The sequence below is a fragment of the Ceratotherium simum genome, chromosome 23 (genome assembly GCF_057802395.1).
Source record: "Ceratotherium simum simum isolate JZ-2026a chromosome 23, ASM5780239v1, whole genome shotgun sequence".
In the NCBI taxonomy this organism is placed as follows: domain Eukaryota; kingdom Metazoa; phylum Chordata; class Mammalia; order Perissodactyla; family Rhinocerotidae; genus Ceratotherium; species Ceratotherium simum.
In genome coordinates, this window is record NC_141922.1 from 44,588,974 (window position 1) to 44,612,257 (window position 23,284).

The 23,284-nt window shown below is 39.5% G+C and overlaps 1 long non-coding RNA gene across 1 annotated transcript in view; it reads left to right on the top strand.

Annotated features, from left to right (window-relative positions):
* Positions 1-6,377: 6,377 nt before the first annotated feature.
* LOC147914018 (uncharacterized) overlaps positions 6,378-23,284 on the top strand; it is a 94,775-nt gene continuing 77,868 nt past the window's right edge. The window contains exon 1 of the long non-coding RNA XR_015555932.1: positions 6,378-6,514. This is a non-coding gene — a long non-coding RNA (uncharacterized LOC147914018). The remainder of the gene's footprint in view (positions 6,515-23,284) is intronic.

Consider the following 23,284-nt stretch of genomic DNA (forward strand, 5'->3'; position numbering starts at 1 on the left):
CATTCCTACCAGAAACAGACGAGAGTTTCTGTTGCTTGACATCCTTGCCAGCATTTGACGTTGTCAGTGTTCCAGGTTTTGGCCATTCTAATAGATGTATAGTATCTTATTGTTGTTTTAATTTGCATTTCCCTGATAACATATGATGTAAATCTTTTTGAATATTTATTTGCCATCTGTATATCTTCTTTGATGCAGTGTCTGTTAAGGTCATTGGCCCATTTTTCAATCAGGTTGTTTGTTTTTTTATTGTTTTTTAATTTAATTTAATTTAATTTTTTAATTTTATTTATTTTATTTTTTGTTTATTGCAGTAACATTGGTTTATAACATTGTAAAAATTTCAGGTGTACATCATTATACTTCTATTTCTGCATAGATTACATCATGTTCACCACCAAAATACTAATTACAACCCATCACCACACACATGTACCCAATTATCCCTTTCACCCTCCTCCCTCCCCCCTTCCCCTCTGGTAACCACCAATCCAATCTCTGTCCCTATGTGTTTGTTTATTGTTGTTATTATCTACTACTTAATGAAGGAAATCATACGGTATTTGACCTTCTCCCTCTGACTTATTTCACTTTGCATAATACCCTCAATGTCCATCCATGTTGTCACAAATGGCTGGATTTCATCGTTTCTTATGGCTGAGTAGTATTCCATTGTGTATATATACCACATCTTCTTTATCCATTCGTCCCTTGATGGGCACTTAGGTTGCTTCCAAGTCTTGGCTATTGTGAATAACGCTGCAATGAACACAGGGGTGCATGTACCATTACAAATTGGTGTTTTCAAGTTCTTTGGATAAATACCCAACAGTGGAAAGCTGGATCATATGGTAGTTCTATCCTTGATTTTTTGAGGAATCTCCATACTGTTTTCCATAGTGGCTGCACCAGTTTGCACTGCCACCAGCAGTGTATGTCAGTTCCCTTCTCTCCACATCCTCTCCAACACATGTTGTTTCCTGTCTTGTTAACTATAGCCACTCTGACGGGGGTGAGGTGATATCTCATTGTAGTTTTGATTTGCATTTCCCTCATAGTTAGTGATTTTGAACATCTTTTCATGTGTCTGTTGGCCATCTGTATATCTTCTTTGGAGAAATGTCTGTTCAGGTCTTTTGCCCATTTTTTAATTGGGTTGGTAGTTTTTGTTGTTGAGATGCATGAATTCTTTATATATTTTGGAGATTAAGCCCTTATCAGAAGTATGGTTTGCAAATATCTTCTCCCAATTGTTAGGTTGTCTTTTCGTTTTGTTGATGGTTTCCTTTGCTGTGCAGAAGATTTTTAGTTTGATGTAGTCCCATTTGTTTATTTTTTCTATTGTTTCTCTTGCCCAGTCAGACATGGTGTTTGAAAAGATGTTGCTAAGACCGATGTCGAAGAGCATACTGCCTATGTTTTCTTCTAGAAGTTTCACAGTTTCAGGTCTTACATTCAAGTCTTTAATCCATTTGGAGTTAATTTTTGTGTATGGTGTAAGGTAAGGGTCTACTTTCATTTTTTTGCATGTGGCTATCCAGTTTTCCCAACACCATTTGTTGAAGAGACTTTCTTTTCCCCATCTTATGTTCTTGGCTCCTTTGTCAAAGATTAGCTGTCCATAGATGTGTGGGTTTATTTCTGGGCTTTCGATTCTATTCCATTGATCTGTGTGTCTGTTTTTGTGCCAGTACCATGCTGTTTTGGTTACTATAGCTTTGTAGTATATTTTGAAATCAGGGAGTGTGATACCTCTAGCTTTGTTCTTTTTTCTCAGGATTCCTTTAGCTATTCAGGGTCTTTTGTTGTTCCATATAAATTTTAGGATTCTTTGTTCTATTTCTGTGAAAAATGTTGTTGGAACTTTGATAGGGATTGCATTGAATCTATAGATGGCTTTAGGAAGTATGGACATCTTAACTATGTTAATTCTTCCAATCCAAGAGCACGGAATATCTTTCCGTTTCTTTGTGTCTTCTTCAATTTCTTTCAGAAATGTTCTATAGTTTTCAGTGTACAGATCTTTCACCTCTTTGGTTAAGTTTATTCCTAGGTATTTTATTCTTTTTGTTGCAATTGTAAATGGGATGGTATTCTTAATTTCTCTTTCTGCTAGTTCGTTGTTAGTGTACAGAAATGCAACTGATTTTTGTATGTTGATTTTGTATCCTGCAACTTTACCATATTTGTTTATTACTTCTAAAAGTTTTCTGGTGAATTCTTTAGGGTTTTCTATATATAAAATCATGTCATCTTCAAATAGTGACAGTTTCACTTCTTCCTTTCCAATTTGGATCCCTTTGATTTCTTTCTCTTGCCTGATTGCTCTGGCTAGGACTTCCAGTACTATGTTAAATAGGAGTGGTGAGAGTGGGCATCCTTGTCTGGTTCCTGTTCTTAGAGGGATAGCTTTCAGTTTTTCACCATTGAGGATGATATTAGCTGTGGGTTTCTCATATATGGTCTTTATTATGTTGAGGTACTTTCCTTCTATACCCATTTTATTCAGAGTTTTTATCATAAATGAATGCTGTATCTTGTCAAATGCTTTCTCTGCATCTATTGAGATGATCATGTGATTTTTATTCTTCATTTTATCAATGTGGTGTATTATGTTGATTGATTTGCGAATGTTAAACCATCCCTGCATACCTGGAATAAATCCCACTTGATCATGGTGTATAATGTTTTTAACGTATTGTTGTATGCGATTTGCTAGTATTTTGTTGAGGATTTTTGCATCGATGTTCATCAGTGATATTGGCCTGTAATTTTCTTTTTTTGTGTTGTCCTTGTCTGGTTTTGGTATCAAAAATGTCAGCTTCGTAGAATGAGTTAGGGAGCTTCCCCCCCTCCTCAGTTTTTTGGAAGAGTTTGAGAAGGATAGGTATTAAGTCTTCTTTGAATGTTTGGTAGAATTCACCAGGGAAGCCGTCTGGTCCTGGACTTTTATTTTTGGGGATGTTTTTGATTACTGTTTCGATCTCCTTACTGGTGATTGGTCTATTCAAATTCTCTACTTCTTCTTGATCCAGTTTTGGAAGGTTGTATGATTCTAAGAATTTATCCATTTCTTCCAGATTGTCGAATTGGTTGGCATATAGCTTTTCATAGTATTCTCTTATAATCGTTTGTATTTCTGAGGTGTCTGTTGTAACCTCTCCTCTTTCATTTCTGATTTTACTTATTTGTGCCTTCTCTCTTTTTTTCTTGGTGAGTCTAGCTAAAGGTTTGTCAATTTTGTTGATCTTTTCAAGGAACCAGCTCTTGGTTTTATTAATTTTTTCTATTGTTTTTTTGGTCTCTATTTCATTTATTTCTGCTCTGATTTTTATTATTTCCCTTCTTCTACTGATTTTGGGCTTTGTTTGTTCTTCTTTTTCCAGTTCCTTTAGGTGCATTGTTAGATTGTTTATTTGAGATTTTTCTTGTTTATTGAGATAGGCCTGTATCGCTATAAACTTCCCTCTTAGAACCGCTTTTGCTGTATCCCATAAATTCTGGCATGTCGTATTTTCATTTTCATTTGTCTCCAGGTATTTTTTGATTTCTTCTTTGATTTCTTTGTTAACCCAGTCATTGTTCAGTAGCATTTTGTTTAATTTCCACGTATTTGTGGCTTTTCTGATTTTCTTCCTATAGTTGATTTCTAGTTTCATACCGTTGTGGTCAGAAAAGATGCTTGGTATTATTTCAATCTTCTTAAATTTATGGAGACTTGTTTTGTGGCCTAATATGTGATCAATCCTGGAGAATGTTCCATGTGCATTTGAAAAGAACGTGTACTCTTCAGTTTTTGGGTGGAATGCTCTGTATATATCTACTAGGTCCATCTGTTCTAGTGTGTCGTTTAAGGCCAATGTTTCCTTATTGATCTTCTGTTTGGATGATCTATCCGTTGGTGTAAGTGGAGTGTTAAAGTCCCCTACTATTATTGTGCTACTGTCTATTTCTGTTTTTATGTCTGTTAATAATTTCTTTATATATTTAAGTGCACCTACATTGAGTGCATACATATTTACAGGTGTTATATCCTCTCGTTGGATTGTTCCCTTGATCATTATGTAATGCCCTTCTTTGTCTCTTTTTACAGTTCTTGTTTTGAAGTCTATTTTGTCTGATATGAGTACTGCTACCCCAGCTTTCTTTTCATTGCCATTTGCGTGGAGTATCTTTTTCCATCCCTTCACTTTCAGTTTGTGAGTGTCTTTAGGTCTGAAGTGTGTCTCTTGTATGCAGCATATATATGGGTCTTGTTTTTTTATCCAATCAGCCACCCTATGCCTTTTAATGGGAGCATTTAGTCCATTGACATTTAAAGTAGCTATTGATAAGTATGTACTTACTGCCATTTTTTAACTTTTTTTTTTTTCTCAGTGTTATAGTAGTCCTTCTCTGTTCCTTTCTTCTTCTATACAGAATTGATGGTCACTTTAGTTTGACCTCTGTCTGAAAGCTCTGCTCTTTAACTCCCCTCCTCCCTCCTTTTATATTTTTGATATCATATCTAACCTCTTTTGTGCATTTGTATCCACCACGTTCTTATCATGGAAATAGATAATTTTTCCTATTTGTGGTCTTCTCTTTTCCCCTTAAATCAGTCCCTTTAACATTTCTTGCAGCACTGGTTTCTTGGTGACAAACTCCTTTAATTTTTGCTTGTCTGGGAAAATTTTGATCTCTCCTTCCATTTTGAATGATAACCTTGCTGGGTAGAGTATTCTTGGCTGTAAGTTTTTTCCTTTTAGCACTGTAAATATATTGTGCCATTCTCTTCTAGCCTGTAAGGTTTCTGCTGAGAAGTCAGCTGATAGCCTTATGGGGTTTCCTTTGTATGTAATTTGACATTCTCTTGCGGCTTTTAGAATTCTCTCTTTATCTTTAATTCTGGACATTTTGATTATGATGTGTCTTGGTGTGGGTCTCTTTGGGTTTATCTTGTTTGGGGCTCGCTGTGCTTCCTGTACCTGGATGTCTGTTTCCTTCCTTAGGTTAGGGAATTTTTCATCTATTATTTCTTGAAATAGATTCTCTGCCCCCTTGTCTCGCTCTACTCCTTCCAGCACACCTATAACACGGGTATTAGTGCGCTTGATGTTGTCCCAGAGATCCCTTAGACTGTCCTCACTCTTTTTAATTCTTTTCTCTTTTACCTGTTTAGCTTGGGTAATTTCTTCTAGTCTTTCCTCCAGCTCACAGATCCGTTCTTCTGTATCCTCTACTCTGCTTTTGAGTCCCTCTAATGAATTTTTCATTTCCAGTATTGTATTCTTCATTTCTGATTGGTTCTTTTTTATATCTTCCATTTCTTTGTTGACATTCTCACTGAGCTCATCTATTCTTCTCCTCAGATCAGTGAGCATCCTTAACACTCTTAGTTTGAACTCTCTGTCAAGTAGGTTGCTCATTTCTGTTTCACTTAGTTCTTTTTCTGGGGTTTTGTGCTGTTCCCTTACTTGGAATGTATTCTTTTGCCTCCTCATTTTGCCTCTTTCCTTGTGCTTGTGTCTATGTATTAGGTAGGTCAGCTACGTCTCCTGCTCTTGGATAGGTGACCTTATGTAAGTGATGGCTTAGGAGGCTTCCAGTGTGCTTCCCTCAGTTCTCAATGTTCCAGGGGTGACCCCTATGTGGGCTACATGTGTCCTTCTGTTGTGGCCTGTTTGCCTTCCCTGTAGGCACCAAGGGAGGCCGAGTTATGCTCCTGGCCATCTGTTGTAATGCTCAGCAGTTTGTAGTTGTTGTGGGCCCTTCAGTCTCTTTATCAGGTGTGGGGAGCCCCAGCACAGTTGGCTGCAAGTTCTAATACCACATTTGTGTTGCAGTATTTCTTTTAAGTGAGTAGGCCCCCCAGCATGGCAGGTTGTTAGGCTCAGGGCCTTACAATTGCTGTAAACCTCTAGCCTATTAGGTCTCTTGTCAGTTCTCTGAGGATTGCAGCTGGGTGGGGCTGGCCTCAGGCACAGGAGCACCCAATTGTTTCAGGCTTTGGAAGGTGGGGCAAACCCCCTATGTGGGTCTTTGAGAAGCACAATTCTTCTGCAGCTGACAGGCCCTGCCGCCCACAGGTCCAAACACACAGTCAACACAGTCCTGCCCCAGGTGCGCGCCCCGACCACCCCAAGTAGACCCAGTCTCTCCACGGCGGGAGCCCCACACACTCTGCCACTGCCCCACACTCGCCACCCACACCTTGTGCACACCCTGCCCCACTCAAGTCGGCTCAGTTGCCAAGCTGCAGAGAATCCAGTCACCAATCTATGTAGGTCCACAAGTTGCCTGAGGGCTTGTTGTTGGGTGGAGCCAGTCTCTAGGGTGGGCTGCCTACCCTGGCTGAGCTGGATTAAATCAGTGCTCTAGCGGGTGGGGCAGACCTGGGCTAGCAGGCCTCAGGGAGAACTCCAATGGCGTCTGTGTCAGCACGCTCACACCAGGCCACAACAATGGCCGCCGCCAATGTCCCAGTCCCTGGAGAGGTCTCACCTCTCACCAAGATGCACTCAGGCCCTATTAGGTGAGTCTCTTTTCACCACAGCACTGTGCACCTTTCTTTCTGGTGATTTTAGGATGCTTTCTGAAACGGGTGAGTTTGCGCGCGGGCCCTTTAAGAGCCGGTTTTAGTTTCTTTGTGAACCGGGTTTTCTGGTGGTGCTCCCCAATGTTTTAGTAGCAGGCAAAGTCAGATATTATGCCGCTGGTCTCGATTGTGCTGGGTCCACAAAATGCCCACAGCGGGGGTGCTCCCCGGCTCAGAGCCCTGCTACTCCAGGGAGGGCTGGGGACCTGTGCGCTGCTCCTGGGCAGCCATGACGCTGGCGGCTTGTGAGGGCAGCGTTTTTCCTCTCCAGAAGGGAGTCTCTGTCTCTTCTACCTCAGTTAGGATTGTCCGTTGTTGCAGGATTTCCTCTTATCCAGTTTTCAGTTCTGTCTCAGGGGTAATTTTTCCACGAGTAGTTGTAAATTGGCTGTGTCCACGGGAGGAGGTGAGTTCTGAGTCTGCTTACGCCGCCATCTTGACTCGAGATCTCTGTTTTTTTATTGTTGAGTTGTAAGAGTTCTTTATATATTTTGGTTAACGGTCCTTTTTCAGATGTGTCTTTTGCAAATATTTTCTCCCAGTCTGTGGCTTGTCTCCTAATTCTCTGACATTGTCTTTTGCAGAGCGGAAGTTTTTAATTTTAATGAAGTCCAGCTTATCTATTATCTCTTTCATGGATCATGCATTTGGTGTTTTATCAAAAAAGACATCATCATACCCAAGGTCATCTAGGTTTTCTCTTACGTTATGTTCCAGGAGTTCTATAGTTTTGCAATTTACATTTTGATCTATGACCCATTTTGAGTTATTTTTTGTGAAGGGAGTAAGGTCTGTGTCTAGGTTCATTTTTTTGCATGTAGATGTCCAGTTGTTCCAGCATCATTTGTTGAAGAGACTATCTTTGCACCATTGTATTATCTGTGCTCCTTTGTCAAAGATCAGATGACTATATTTATGGGAGTCTATTTCTAGGCTTTCTATTCTGTTCCATTGATTTGTTTGTGTATTTTGTTATCAATACCTCACTGTCTTGATTACCATAGCTTTATAGTAAATCTTGAAGTTGAGTAGCATCAGTCCTACAACTTTGTTTTTTTCCTCAACATTGTGTTGGATATTCTAGGTCCTTTACCTGTCCATATAAGCCTTAGAATCAGTTTGTTGATACCCATAAAATAACTTGCTGGGATTTTGATTGGGATTGAATTGAATCTATAGATAAATTGCAAAGAACTGATATCTTAACAATGTTTAATCTTACTATCAATGAAGATGGACTATGTCTCCATTTACTTAGTTCTTCTTTGATTTCATTTATCAGAGTTTTGTGGTTTACCTCATATAGATTTTGTACATATTTTGTTAGATTTACATAAGTATTTCATTTTTGGGGGGTGCTAATAGAAATGGTATTGTGTGGAGGAAGATGGGCATGGATGTTAGCTCAGGGCCAGTCTTCCTCAGCAAAAAGAGGAAGATTGGCATAGATGTTAGCTCAGGGCTGATCTTCCCCCCGCCCCCCTCCCCCCCCCAAAAAAGAAATGGTATTGTGTTTTTAATTTCGTATTCCACTTATTTATTGTTGGTATATAGGAAAGCAATTGACTTTTGTATATTAACCTTGTATCTTGCTGTCTTGCTATAACTGCTTATTAGTTCCAGGAGGTTTTTGTTGATTCTTTGAGACTTTCTATGTAGATGATCATCTGTGGACAAAGACAGTTTTATGTCTTCCTTGCCAATCTATATACTTTTTATTTCCTTTTCTTGCCTTATTGCACTAGTGGGGACTGCCAGTCAATGTTGAAAAGGAGTGGTAAACATTTCATTACATTTTCAACAATATCTTCTTAAGATTTTTTTTCATAATATCTTCTCATAATCTTTTTAATGTTTTATGATGTTCCCCATTTCATACCTAATATTGGTTATTTGTGCCTTCTCTCTTTTTTCTTGATCTATTTCATGGAGAAGATTATCAAATTTATTGAGTTTTATAATGAAACAACTTTTGGTCTTGTCAATTCTCCCTATTGTATATTTGTTTTCTATTTTTGTAGTATCTATTCTTATCTTTTTAGATTTACTTACTTTATTTAGGTTTATTTTACTATTCTATTTCTGACTTTGTGAGATGGATGTTTAGCTTATTGATTTCATCTTTTCTTCTTTTGTAATAGATATCCTTCTTTTGTAATGAATACTGCACATTTTGTTCTAAGAATGGGCCTGGCTGCATTCTGTAGTATTTCAATCATTGGCAGTTAATCATATAATAAGTTTACTTATTAATTCAAACATATATGAGGATTTTCTAGGTTTTTTTTTTAATGATTTCAAGCTTAATAGGACTGTGGTCACAGAACATATTCTGATCATTTAAATCTTTTAAAACTTGTTGAGTTTTCCTCGATGGCTCAGCATATGGTTAGTTTTTACTGATACATAGTGTGTGATGGAGAAGAATGTATATTCTGCAGTTGTTGAGTATCACTTTCTACAAGTCAATTAGTTTGTCTGTTAACCATGTTGTTCAAATCTTCTAAATATTTACTCATGTTTTCTCTACTTCTATCATTTACTGAGAAAATGGTGATTATGTTTTCCACTGTGATTATTGGCTTTTCTATTTCACCTTGTAGTTCTGTCTATGTTATCTTTCTATATTTTGAGGTTAAGATATTAGATAAATGCAAATTAAGAATGGATTAATGTGCTTGACCCTTTCATATGATGTTTCCCTCTTTGTCTCTAGTTATGTGTTTATCTACTTTATCTGATATTAGTATAGTTTAATCAGCTTTTTGTTTAGTGTTTGCATACTGTATCTTTTCTTTTTATTTTCAACTTTTTGTTTCCTTATGAGATATATTATTTATAATCAGCATATAGTACATTTTAAAAGTTCAATATGACCATTTTTGTCTTTTAATAGGAACATACAACTGCTAATTGTGTTTAAATCTCCCATTTTGTATTTATTTTCAATTTAACCTAACCTTCTTTATTTTCCTATTTTCCTTCTTTCTTGCCTTGTTTTTTGATAGATTATCTCTTAATATCCTATCCTTCTCCCCCCTGCCCATTAACATGGGCTTGGTAGCTATACAATTACTATTCTTTCAGTGGTTATCCTGGAGAATACAATGTCTATCTTTAAATTATCAAAGACTAATATTGCTTGGTTCTTTTGTCCATTTTCTTGACATTATAATGGTCTCAAAATACTTAAACTCCATTTATTCCCCTCTCAACTTTTATGCTATTTTTTGTCTTGTATCTCAATTCTATGCACTGCTCTTTTGCCTTTCTGTGTTTCATGTTTATTATTTTCTTCTTACCTTACTTTCAAAACCAAGAAAAAGCCCTATTTTTACAGAACTTATATTCCTGTTGGGGAGACAGTCAGTGTACAAATAAATAAGAAAATGTATAGTGTATCAGATGGTAATAAGTATTTCAGAGAAAAACAAAGCAGGGAAGGTGGATAGGGAATGTTGGGAAGCAGGGTTGGAATTTTAAATGAGAGTGATCAGGGAAGACCTCCCCAAACAACTGAGGTTTAAGTAAAGACCTACAGGAGTCGAAGGGGCAAGCCATGAAGAAATCTGGTAGAAGAATATTTCCAGGCACAGGGAGCCGTAAATAAAAAGGCTCTGAGGCAGAATTGTACCTGACGTGTTCCAAGATCAGGCAGGAGGCTGTTCTGACTGGAGTTTAATGAGTGTGGGAGAGCATAAGTGGATGATATCAGAGGGGTAGTGAGGTCTTTATAATGAGGTAGTGAGATGGGAGTAGAGTAATGCCACTAGGATCTTGTAGGAGGATTTTGGCTTATTATTATGACACAAAACACAATTTAAGAGAAGTAATAGCAGTTGAATGCAAAATACAACTTTTTTTCTTTTAGCTTACATCTTTAAAGGGCTTGTTATATGGCAGGCACTGTATTAAATAACTCACATGCAAGATTTTATTTCATACTCGACATATAAGAAGCACGTGGATTCCACACAGGTTATTAACTTAACCCCAGCTCGCAGCTCATGTGCAGCAAAGCTAGGAGTGAAGTCCATGTGGTCTCTAAACTGTAGTTCTGTACGTCTCTGGCTCTTGTCATCTAACGGCAGAAAATTTACCAATTTGGAGAGATATAGCTCTGCACTCTGTGGATGAGATTTTCTACTTCCTCTTCTTTCAGTACTCACAGCATCAGCAAATGATCCCAAGAGACTTGGTTGGTTTGCCATGTGAATCATTTACCTGTCCTACGTTTTACTGACAGATGTTACACACCTAATTCTGGGCCATTTTTTTCATAAGTGCCTATTGCCAGTCCATAAGGAGGGAGAAAGACACCATGAATGTATATATCCAAATTAAATAGCATTACTAAAAAAAAAAATCATGTCCCATAGGGGACATATATACGAGTCATTTTAACCTACTATAAGATCTTTTGTTTACATCTGAGTGACCAATTATGTTCCTTTTTTTATATAATATAAAATAAAAAATTAAATGGGTAGACTATAAAATAAAACCGTGTACTTAGACTAATCCAATGTTATACTTGTAATGTCACAAATGAGTAGTTTATACATTCTTTAGTTTATAACCTTTAAATTCATGCCTGATTATCCCTCCTCAGAAGGAGGGATGTTGGCTAACGCAACTCCTGTGGAACAATCAGGAGGTTGGGCAATTCATTTTATTTTGTACACAATTTGGCTAGAAAGCTGAAGATTTATTGATGCAATGTAAAATATTAGCTGGCAGGTAAAAATAAGCCTGTTAATGAACGTGATTAGAACAGCAGCTGGAATGAATTGAAGGGTTTGCAACATCAATAGAATTAATAGACCTTAAAATATTCAGGGAATCAATTAAAAGTCTTCTTTGGGATTCAAAAAATGTGTGTTCATGTGCTTAATTTTAAAATGAGCACCGGGAGAAGAAATGGCCAAACCTTCTGTCAGAAAAGCGTTTAAAGATTCAAAGGGCGTCTGACTGTTTCTGGGCCCAGCCAGCTTCTGAGGGAAACCCTGGTGGGCTGAATGGTAGGCGTCTTGGAACATAGGCTCCAAACCGTGCTTCCAAGCATTAAACAAGAGAAGCACGTGAGAGCAATTGCAATGGGTGTCTTGGCCACACTCCCTTAAGGTTTTGCAACCTTGTTAACCTTTGAGAAGAGCACAGCTTCCAACCAGGATGAAAGAATAAAAGAAGGTGATAGTTTCTTAAGTAAGTTCTTCTCTAATGGTCACCCTAAAGACCTTGAAAAGTTTTGAGCCAGAAGTTTTGAGCTAAATAGTCTTGTATAAAAGTCCTTGGGAGGAATTAGTTGGACAGCATAATGTACAAGCAACTGAACATAGATGTTATCTAGCATTCCCAAAACTAGATTAATTAACCTCCATTTCCCGCCACTAACAAACAAATTAAATAGGCTTTTTAAAGCTATGCCTCTGTGCTTTTACCTCCAGGGAAGAGCCAAGGGAAGCATCCACTGTCTTCGTAATTGTTGTATAGTACAAAGTTGAAGGTTTCTCTTCAAATTAATATAAAATAGAAGCATACAGTAATAAAGCTGGGGAGATGATTTAGTTCAGGCTATGGTTGTCTAAAACATCTATTTTAATTCTGGGGATATATTCATGCCCTATTTCATGTCTAAGTCCAAAAGATGGTACTGTTCATAGGTTTAATATATCCTATACAGTTTTTGTGATGCTTTTTTCTCATCATATCAGCAGGAAGCTGGGCAGAGTCAGAAATCCTGCAGTCACAACTACTGGTTTTGTGAAGATGACATCAGGGTTCCCTACTGGTTTCTTATTGCTTATATGGCTTAAGCTTCAAAGTCACCCCTAGACCCAAGCAGCTAGGGTCCTGCCTTGGTCCCACACTACTCTTGGACATCTTCTGGCTCTTTCTGGGGAGATGAGACAGTGGGGAGATGGCTAAGGGGATGCGCCCAACCAGAGCCTAGACTCCTCTTCTAGACCATGCTTTGGGGACCTGGGACCTCAAAATTCCTGCTTAAACCTGTGATCTGGCTTTCAAGCCTACAGTTTGTGCTACAAGAGTGGACTATAGTGCTGTGGGTGTGTGTATCCAAGATCTAAGGGGTAGATAGTGGATGGCTGTTTATGAGGGGAGAATGAGCACTAGCGGTGAATGGAGCTTAAACATATAGCATACACCCAGGCCTCTCAGGGGACCAAATGATGGAGGGGCACTGGGAAAACTGAGGCTGACCACACAGTCAGGGAGCCTCGATTTGTATCCTTGTACCCATTGGCCTGCCAAGCTGCTGCAGCCAGTCCCAGTCATGGCCACACCAGGAGATGAGCTGTCTGTGTCTTGGGTCCTTAACGAAAGGCACTGGAGACACCAGTTGCCTTCTCACCAATTTTCTCTAATTGTTTTCTTCAGAAATTGAAACACCTACTTCATATTTTACTGCCGAGGTTATCAGAAGCACCAAGGGATGACCTCCCTGTTCATTCTACCTTAGTTCTAGTTTCAGCAGCTTGTTTCTTATTTTGGCATTTCCTAAGGCTCCTCCTGTTTGCATATTCCTTTTCTGGCGATGTCCCCCCTTTGCAATCCAGCCATCATACAATACCTCTATCCCCTCCAATACCCATTCAGGTTTTTTCTTGTGGCATTACCTCTGATGATCTTCTGCTTTGGCCCCACAAAGGGCTTCTGTTGTCTTTGCCTTAGTCTAATCCACTAGTGCTTGCAATGGTGACAATTTCAGGTGGAAGGAGAGTGTGGTGTCATCATACTGTGTATATGTGTGTTTGTGGGTAGCAGAGGGAGGAGAGAGGAGGGGAAAGCACAGTGTATATTCTGCAGTGGATACCTTGAAACCACAGAATCTTGAGGCTGCATGTTCTTCTAGGGTTTATGATATTTGTCAATCATTTGAAGACTCATAAAAGGAAAAATGCATTCCCTGTGAAGAGCAGTAAGGAGAGCAAATAATTTTTTTCAGACAGAAAATGAAGAGTTAACATATAAACATCTTAACCAAGAGCTCAGATCCTGATCTGGGGACAGGAGGGATAGGCAGGTAGAGGATAGGTCTAAATCCTACTACTTCAGGGAAAAAAGAGACAATTTGAGGCCAAGAAAGTACATGCTTTTGAGTGGTGAAAACAATACATTGAACTATCACGGAGTAGGAGGACTTAATTCTGTCTCTTATCGCCAACTACCCATATGACCTTGAGCAGTTTACCAAACTACTTTCACCTTCAGGTTCCTCATTTGTAAAATCAGCATAATATCTTCCCTGATTCCCTGGTTGTGAAGATGAAGAAACAATGAATGTGAAAACACTTTGTCTAGTGGAATATGCTGTGGACACATGTTTGAGCCCCAAGTTCTCTCCTAAGCCCTAAGATCCAGACTGGTCAAGGCTAGCAAACATGGCAGTGCTTGTGCTCTTTGTTCCGATTGTCCCATAAGCCACTGTCCCCAGGTAATACAAGTTTGTTGGCTAAATGAAAATAATGCAGGATAATGTTCTTCTGCTTCCGTGATGCAGTCTTTTATCTCATTTTGTTTGTTTGTTTTGTTTTGTGAAGAGAGATCTACGTATATTCTGGTGAGCCAACAAGAGCGTGCCAAGGATCCCCCAAAGAGCCCCTTACATGGGAAGGGTAAGCTTTGTCTCCCCCAAGGAGCCTAGTTCTCTGAGATATCAGTGGTTTAAGGGTTAGGACACGAGCTGTGATGGACCTTGGGCATCATATTACTTAGCCTATTGGAACCCTAGTTTCCTCAGTTGTAAAAGTAATATTTTCAATAACATAATTTCTAGGATCTTTTCTAGCTCTAATTTCTAGGATTGTAAATCTACCACACACACATGCTCAGCTTTTCTTTTTCTTTTTTGAATGATGAATAAGTAAAAGCAAAACCAACCAGAACCTAAATAATCAGAATAATTAACTGATTAATTAAGGATTTTATCCATTCAACAATTGTTTCTTGAATATCAACGTTATGCCTGGTCTAGGTACTGGGGACACTGAGGAAAACAAATAGACACAATGCCTGCACTTATGGAGCTCACTGCTTTGTAGGAAAGACAACAAAGAAGCAAATAAATAAGAAAGATGTTGAATAGAGACTTGGGCTATAACATGAGAAATTTTACGTTCACCAAATTAACCATACATTTCCTCTCCCCCAAATCCCAAGATTTCTGATTAAGTATAGTCTTTTAAGTAGATTTGAAGCATTTAGTTTGTCTGCATGGAAACGAGGAAGAGAAAATAAATTCAAAGGGGCTTAGAAAATTCTGAATCTTTGAAATGGTTAGCTCTCTCAATTTTGGGGGCAGAAAATCTAGACACAAAAATGAGCAACTCTTGGTCTTAGATATAGCTTCAAACAGATGAGGTTTGTGTATGGGGAAAACACTAAAGCATATATTTATGGACTTATGGTGGGTCACCATTTAGACATTCATTTGTATCTTGATTGAGTATATTGATAGGAAGAGATCTCAAATGTGATGGAACTAATTTGAAAGCTCACAAAGCCTTATTAGTGTAATGAAACTAGTCACTATATATTTAAAATTAAAAAAAGAGAGAGAAAACAATACGTGTACAAAGCTAGTAAATAAACAAAACAGAAAACTTAAAAATAGGTAAGAAATAGTTTTGAATTTATTTTGAATGTCAGCACTTGAAGCAAATCGGTTAAACCAGAGGAACATATGATACTAAGTTGGAGAGAGAAGTCTTTGCGGGTGTTTTGAAAGGCTCAGTGGTGGAGGTGATAGTCTGTTATTACGCCATGTTTCACTTCTAAGCATATGGCTTTCCTTTCCCTCGGTTTACGTATGTCATGGATGCTATGCTTACGCTGTTTGGTCATGACTGTACTCATTTTATTTGACTCATAAATGGGACAAAGTAAAGAGGAGAAAAAAGAACATAAACATTTTCCGAAGTAATAGAGAAAGAGTTGAAGGAGGGTTGGGAAGAAGGAGGGGATTGAGGGAGATAAGCGTGTGTGGATACTTCAGAAAGAAGACCTGACATGCAACGAGTAGATTAGTAAGTCCTGGAGATCTAATGCACAGCATAGTGATTATAGACAATGATATTGTATTATAAACATCAAACTTTCTAGGAGACTAGATGTTGATTATTCCCACCACAAAAGAGAAATGATAATTATGTGACATGATGGAGGTGTTAGCTAATGCCTCAAGGGCAATCATATTACAATCTATAAACGTATGAAATCGATGTGTGTACACCTTAAACTTACTCATGCTATGTCAAACTTATTTCAATAAAGAAAGAAAGAAGACCTGTCTAAAATCTGCCAAGTTGTGAGAGGTGAAAGGCAAGAAACAGGAGAGTGGGGAGAAGAGGTTGGGGAAATAAGGGTATTTATCTCATGGGCAGGAAGGAAAAACCAGAAAACTGCAGCTGGGTTGGGGGAAAACAACTCTGAGCAGTGTAATGGTGCTTGGTGCTAGTGACAGATTGCAACCTATGACTTATATTTAGGAATCTTTGTAAATCAGATATTGGCATGTTGAAGTGTACTTACTTTTTGAATATTTGCCTTGGATCTACCAGTGTTTTTAGCCACACTGCATTTTCTTTTAAGACAAATTTAATGCTATGCTATGTCATTCACCAAATCTACTGTCAGATGTGGATGATTTGCTGACATTTTAGCACCAACTACAATCTATTTTTCTCACTGAATACTGAATTAGAGACTTGATGCACACAATATGGATTTAAGAAATTTCCCTGAAGAGGTTAATGTGCTTAAAGGTCAATGGAGTGGGGTGTGTTTTGGAAGAACATAATATAGAGCATTTAAAAATATGTAGATTTGACAGGTCTTTTGCAAGCTTTATTGTCTAAAATGTAATGCTTAGCTTCTGTGAGATTAACATACCCACAAAAGAAATCATTACTGGTACCTTGATGGACTGAGTTGTTTCTGAAGCTACTGTAACACCACATCCATACTGAGTACAATATGCATGGGCAGCAGCAAAGCTATAACTCAGCCCTGTGTGATTATGATGTTTAAGTAGAAAGCAAGATTCAGGGAAAGTGTTTTGCAACAATGTCCCCTCCAAATAACAGAGTATTTACTGATTCTCCAAGAAAAAGCCAGTGCTCAAAATGACTGCAAGTTTCACAAGCAATTAGCGTGTCTATGAAGGATCTTCTGCAATTCCCAGAGAAGACAGGAAAATGTTATAGAGCATGTGAAATGTAGGGGTCATTTCAAAAGTAATGGATACCGACATGGAACTACAAACAATTTTAAGGTTTACACATCACTCAAAGAAATTGGATTAGAGCCAGAGAAAAAGATGTTTTATACTACAGTTTCAAAAGAAAAAAAATCTTAAGGGCATTTGGTACAAGACAGCATAATATTTACCTTCTTTTGAAATGTAATGTACATGAAGGCAAAGGGTTGTATGATTTCTAAGGTAAAATGTTACCATTTTGAGCATATTTTGTTCCAAAATACTTCACATCAACAATAGTCTGTACATATTAAAATAGTTTATAAGTGGCATGTAAATAAAGTACCCAAAGCCTAGTGTTCAACAGTGTTTTTATCTCCTGCTGAAAGAATTGCTCGTCAGATGTTTCACAGCCATTGTCTAAATTCTCAAATAGGAGCAGACTGCCATTTGCTTTTCTTGGAAACACATTTAACAAGTTTAGTGTTTTGACTCAGACTTGGAATAACATTTGTGGGCGCTGGTTGGCTTGGGAGAGTGATTGATTCTCCGAGGCAGGGCTCTGGTAGCCATCATGGAAGTTACCTCTATTTAGTGGGCATTATAGTGCTTTGAATGGTGGTGCCCCAAAAGATGTATTCACATCCGAATTCCTAGATATATTGCACATCCTGTGGACAATACCTTATTTTGAAAAAGGGTCATTGCAGATGTAAAGTTAAGTTAAGGATCTTGCGATGAAAAGATCATCTTAGATTATCTGGGTGGGCCCTAAGCCCAATGACAAATGTCCTTTAAAAGAAAGGCAGAGGGAGATTTGAAACAAACAGAAGAAAAGACACAGAGGATAAGGCAATGTGAAGACATAGAAGAGATTGGAAGGGTGCAGCCACAAGCTCACGAAGTCGAGAAATGCCAGCAGCTACTAGAAGCTGGAAGAGGCAAGGAAGAATTCTCCCCTGGAGTCTTTGAGGGAGTGTGGCTTGGGGGACACCTTGATTTTGGACTTCTGTCCTCTAGAACTGTGAGAGAATAATTTCTGATTGTTTTAAGCCACCCAGTTTGTGGTAATTTGTTACAGCAGCCACAGGAAACTAATACAGGAACCTTTAACTCCTATGGTTCCTACATACCAAAGACCATAACAGGGTGCCACGTAGAACATGGTCTAGACCTGCTCATCCTGTGTGTCTCATTCTGCACTCATGTGAGGTGACAGTAACACACTGGGAGGTGACAGCAAAGATGGAGAGGGTAGTTCTAAACTCCAAATGCCAGATTGTTAAGGTATCTTTAGTTTTCAGGTGAGGAAAGATAGGAACAATTTCTAGTCACATGCTCACCACAATATCTCTCGCTTCCTTTTTCCTTGCCTCTGGTCCACCATTTTGGCCTTGGGAAGAGGACAGGAGAGACACAGGAAGAGATTAGGAGGAAACAAGGAATAAACTGAAAGTAGTAAGAACTCTTAGTTGACAAGAACGTACAGTTATGGTATATTGATTAAGAAACCTTGAAAAACAAACACATAAACAAAACAAAAGAGACACAAAGCCGGGAGAGATATAAACTAACAGTGAAAGAATAATATGACTTTTTTCACAACCTTAACATTTGATGTAGATAGATGATACCATCAAATTGGGAGATAAAATATTTCTCTGTGTCTTGCCAAAGTTACTGTATAAAGATACACAACAATGACTGTACATAGTATCATTTAATATTGTACAGATTATTTTTCTGTCTGGAACAGTTTGGAGTTTAAGTATAGTGTTTTGACCTTTATTGAAGTCAAAGACTTTGTTCTTGGTCCCTAGTTCTCTGTTCTCTTTCTCTCTCTTTGTTTTTTTTTTCTCTTTAGCCATACCTTGGAGGTGGGGTTCCTCAGAGTTTTCTTAAAGGGAAGGAGCCTTCTTGATCTTATTTCTAGGTGTCCTCAGTCAATTCAATTTAGGATATTAGTTCAGCCTATTCACTTGTCTCTTAACTAGTGCATTTTAGCTTTTGACCCCATGGATTTAAGTAGATTACATATTGATGTGTTATTAGGCAAATTTGACTTCATATAGGCTTCATAAAACAGCAGCCCTGTCCTCTAAAGTCTACAGCAATGGAGCTTCCCTAAGTGAAAAGAAACACACATCTAGACACCCCTGCAGGCTCACTTGGGCTGGCTCGTATCCAGGTACCATGAGGGGACTGGTCAAGTTTGAGGATGCACGAAGGTACTTGCTCAGAAAGCTGCTGCTTGTGAGGAAACTCTCTTCTTCTTTCGGTTAATAAGAAGCGGGTAGTGCTGTCAAAGTGAAGACGGATTCAATTTGCAGTTGTAGGGATAATTCGCTGAGTCAGTACACTGTAAATGGCTTTGGGTAATGCCCTCATGGTGACTCACAGATGCCCCAGCAGATGTCTGCTTAAACAGCTCAGCTGCTATTGCCTCACCCTGGATCTTAAGGTCTCCCTGATCTGTCCACCATTTTTCTTTCCTCCACTATATTCCTCTGCACACCTGCCACTTTGACCAAGTCTAGCCGCTCAACAGTGATATGAAGCCCCTGGGACTTTGTCAGAGACACCTCTGCCCTCATCCCTGCGTAATTGAGATCCTAGTCATTTCAAGGCCCTGCCTAACTCAGACTTCCCAAACATAGTCACCTACTTCTTCCTCTGCCGTCATGCATATCATACTGCCGGAACCTCTGTCTTGCCCCCTCCCTCTTTCATCTGCCTTGTTTCACAACTGATGCTTTTTCTGACTGTCTTCCACTGGACTGTGACTTCCTGGGGGCTTATTTCTTAGTCATCTTTGTATAACTCGTGGTAACTGATTGGGGACTTTTTCTCTTATAGCTGTTCGATAAACATTATTTAATGAATAAAAAATATCATAAGGAGCTTCTAGAGAAAAAGATGATTTGTACATTCACAAAACAATTTTAATTTCCCAGAGTTGCTGGAAAACTCTGAATGAATAGTTGCCTGGAATACCTAGAAATCAAGTAAATGTTTGAGAATCAAGAGAGCAATTCGTTGTTCCATAAGTATATAGACAAAAATATTGGAATTAGCTCAGGATTTAACTTGTGCAAGTTACTTTAGATGGGGAAACCAAAGATCATTGTTGCCAAACTCTTAATGGTTTAGGGTGTCTTGCTTGGGTTGTGGCAACAACCTCCTAATTTGTTTCCATCTTCCATTGGCATTACCTCCAAACCACAGTCTGCACAAAGGAATATTTATAAAATGGAAAGCTGACCCCGCCTTGAGCTGCTATCAGGACGAAGTCCAGATGCTGTGGCCTGGCGTGTAAGGCCTTTTATGACCCGCCTCGCCTGCCTTTTCAGTCATGTCTTTACAGATTGTTCATGCTCTCATTTCAGATTCATTGCTTATTCTCTGATCCCATGCTGTCTTAGGCCTCTGTACCTTGGGATTTTGTTTTTTCCTGGAATTTTCTACCTTTTTTCATCCTTCAAAATAACTCCTTCTTTCAGGATCAGTTTAGCAAATTCTTCAGGCTGAGTGTGCTCCATGTGCAGATGCTATCATAGCACTTTCTAGCATAGCATTTCCTACACTCTGTCATCACAATTGATACTTTTGTCTTGTTACCCACAGAGGGCCAGGATCATGTCTTATTCATAAGTCTGGAGCTTTGGGAATCCTCAGCACAGAGGAGCAGTTTCAGGCAGCGATGCAGATAAGGGTCCCCAGGAAGAACATGTAGACTAAAAAGGGCATCAGGCTGAGAAAGGAGACCCCAGGAAGACCAGCCTTCAGAGTCAGCAGAGGAAAAGTACCCACCAAAGGAGCCTAAAAAGGAGGAGGAGAATCAGAAGCGATCCATGTGTGGAATCCTAGGGAGGAAAAAGTTTCATGTTAAAAGAATGTTCAGCTGTGTGAAATATTGGAAAGCAGTCTAGTAAACATTGAAAGGTACTCGTTGGATTTGGTGCTTAGGAGCTCATTGGTGGCCTTTGTAGTAGATCACGGGTCTTTTTCAGGGATTTAGCATGCACGCAAATACCTTCCCACACCAGATACATACCATATAATTCTGCCTTAAGACTCTGGAATACCTGGGTTGGCATGTCTACTACACTTTTGTTGTTACGGACATAGTCCAGGTTCTCAGCACAAAGAGATATTTGGCAAAAGTTGAAGAAGGAGGATATACTTCTGTGCTTTGGATATGATTTTAATCCTAACTCCTGTAGTATGCTATGATCTTATACATCTCATCAGATTCTCAAAGCCTCACCTGCTTGCCAGGCCCTCAGCTGCTGCAGAGACTGATTGATCCTCTGTGGGCCTGTGCAATTTTGACCTGAGTCTGGCCAGCTCACTCCTGGGTCTCCGGCTCCTTCAACCACTTCCCGGCTTAGATGCAGCAGGACACTGCAGCATGGGGATGGGCTTCTTCAGCAGCTATTGAGGGAGTGGGTGACATGACTTGGAATTTGGGAAGAGGAATTCCCTATGTGGTGAACCTAGGAGATTGGAGATGGGAAGGAGCCATGCAGATAGATTCCCTCTCCTTCCGTCTTGGAGGAACTGCTTTGAGCAGCTTCTCTGAACAGCCTGTCTGGAGACATCCCAGGTGGCTGAGTGGCTGCACCTGCTGAGCGGCCAGCTGTGTGTCTTTGAGGCTTATGGTAAAGCAGTGGCCATTGCAATGACATGCTATGGCTATCCACCCTTCCCTGTCACACTCCTCCTTTCATTAACTCGCACTGCCTTGGGACTCCACCTTCAAAAAAAGCATGCCTGTCAAGGCTCTGCTTTCAACTGAACCTAGGCTGAGACATTTCTTTGTCTTCCACGTCTACTTAGGATGCTGGTGATTGTGGCAATACCAACAGCAAAGTCCAGACTTTTCCAGTCAATAGCTGACCTGTCTCTCCCTCCCAACTGCATGGCAATTGATAAAGCAAGCATGTCACATGATTTGAATGACATGAATAATTGGCCAGGATTCATTTTGACTGACATCCTGCCTGTTCTGCACAAGTTAGAAAACCGACTTGAATAAAGAAATTACTGTCCATTTTGGGAACCAGAACCCAAGATCTACACGCCAGCTCGTCACTGGGGCACCAGGCTCTGACTTACCTTTCTTGGCTGCATATGAGAGGAGAATGGGGCTATTCACACATCACAAAGAAGAAGATGATTTTGTCAAGACTCCAGCAATCTGGTGAGTCCACTGTCAGCTGGGCCCCATCTGCACAGATGTGAAATTGTATTCCTGTTGAAATTAGGGTCCTTTCAGTTAAAAGCAATAAATATTATCTTAACTGAGAGGTTGTTAAGATTGTCACTTAGGCTTTTGGCAAACACCCCAAGAGGAGAAGTGAATTCACATGTCCTGAAGGAGAGGGAATAAGTGAAATGCCAGGATCTGGAGCAAACCCCCGAGCAGCTGGACGAGAGCTGAGAGAGTGGGGAGATCCTGGGTAGGCCTTCCCGCATAGGGCCACAGATCGAAGGCAGAAGACAAAATCAGAAGTGCCAGATTCTATTTCCAGAAGTCTGGTTATGAAAGTTAGATTACATAGGACGGTAACTAGAGGCAGAAGCTAGGTCAAGGTTTTTGTCTTCTTGTACTTCACTGTTTCAATATTGGGCAGACTTTTGTTTATTTACATGCTGAAGGGAAGGAGCCATCTGTTGAGTTAGAGTGTAGCCACAAAGAGAAAACGTTTCCCTTGCTATCCAGATGACTCCTGGGATCTCATGTGAGATCTGAAATTTTATGGTCATTTTGCCTCTCCAGGCCTCAGTTTCCCTTATTTGTAAATGAGGACTCTGCACCAGGTGGTCTTCAAAGTTGTTATGATGAATGGAAGTTTCATGCCCATTCATTTTGCCATGTAAGCTGTGTTATGGGGCCTGTATTGACTTGTTTTCAGGTCCCCCACTGTTTCCTCCATCCCTAAATTTCCGAAGCAAAAGTACACATACCACTCACTATCCTTATTCTGACGTCAAAGTTACCATTCTGAACACTCCACATGAGGAAACATTAGGGTGGGATAGTAACAAAACATTTTTAAAAAAGAATACTTTGATAGATTGGCTGCACAGATTCAGAAGTCCTGATGTGCCCAAGGAAGATGGCTGAAGTGTAGATGAATAGAGGTTAGGCCAACTGGAGAGATAGAGAGGGGTGGGGAAGGAGAGGGGGACAGAGAGAGAGAGAGAGAGAGAGAAAGACTAATGTCTTTACCACAGAGATAACAGCAGGAACCACAGGTTCTGTTCCCAGCTGGGCAAAGCTACACTAACTCCCAGACCTACCAGGCCTCTCTAAAACTCAAGCTGTCACATCTCCCTTTTGTCTCTCTGCAGCTTGGTGGGAAAGCTATGCATAGTCAGAGCCTTGTAACTTTTTCTTGGTTATTCTCGTTCATTGTCCCAAACAGTTTCTGTGACTGCTGGCTGGCTGATGCTGCAATGGCTAGGGACACAATTGAGATAAC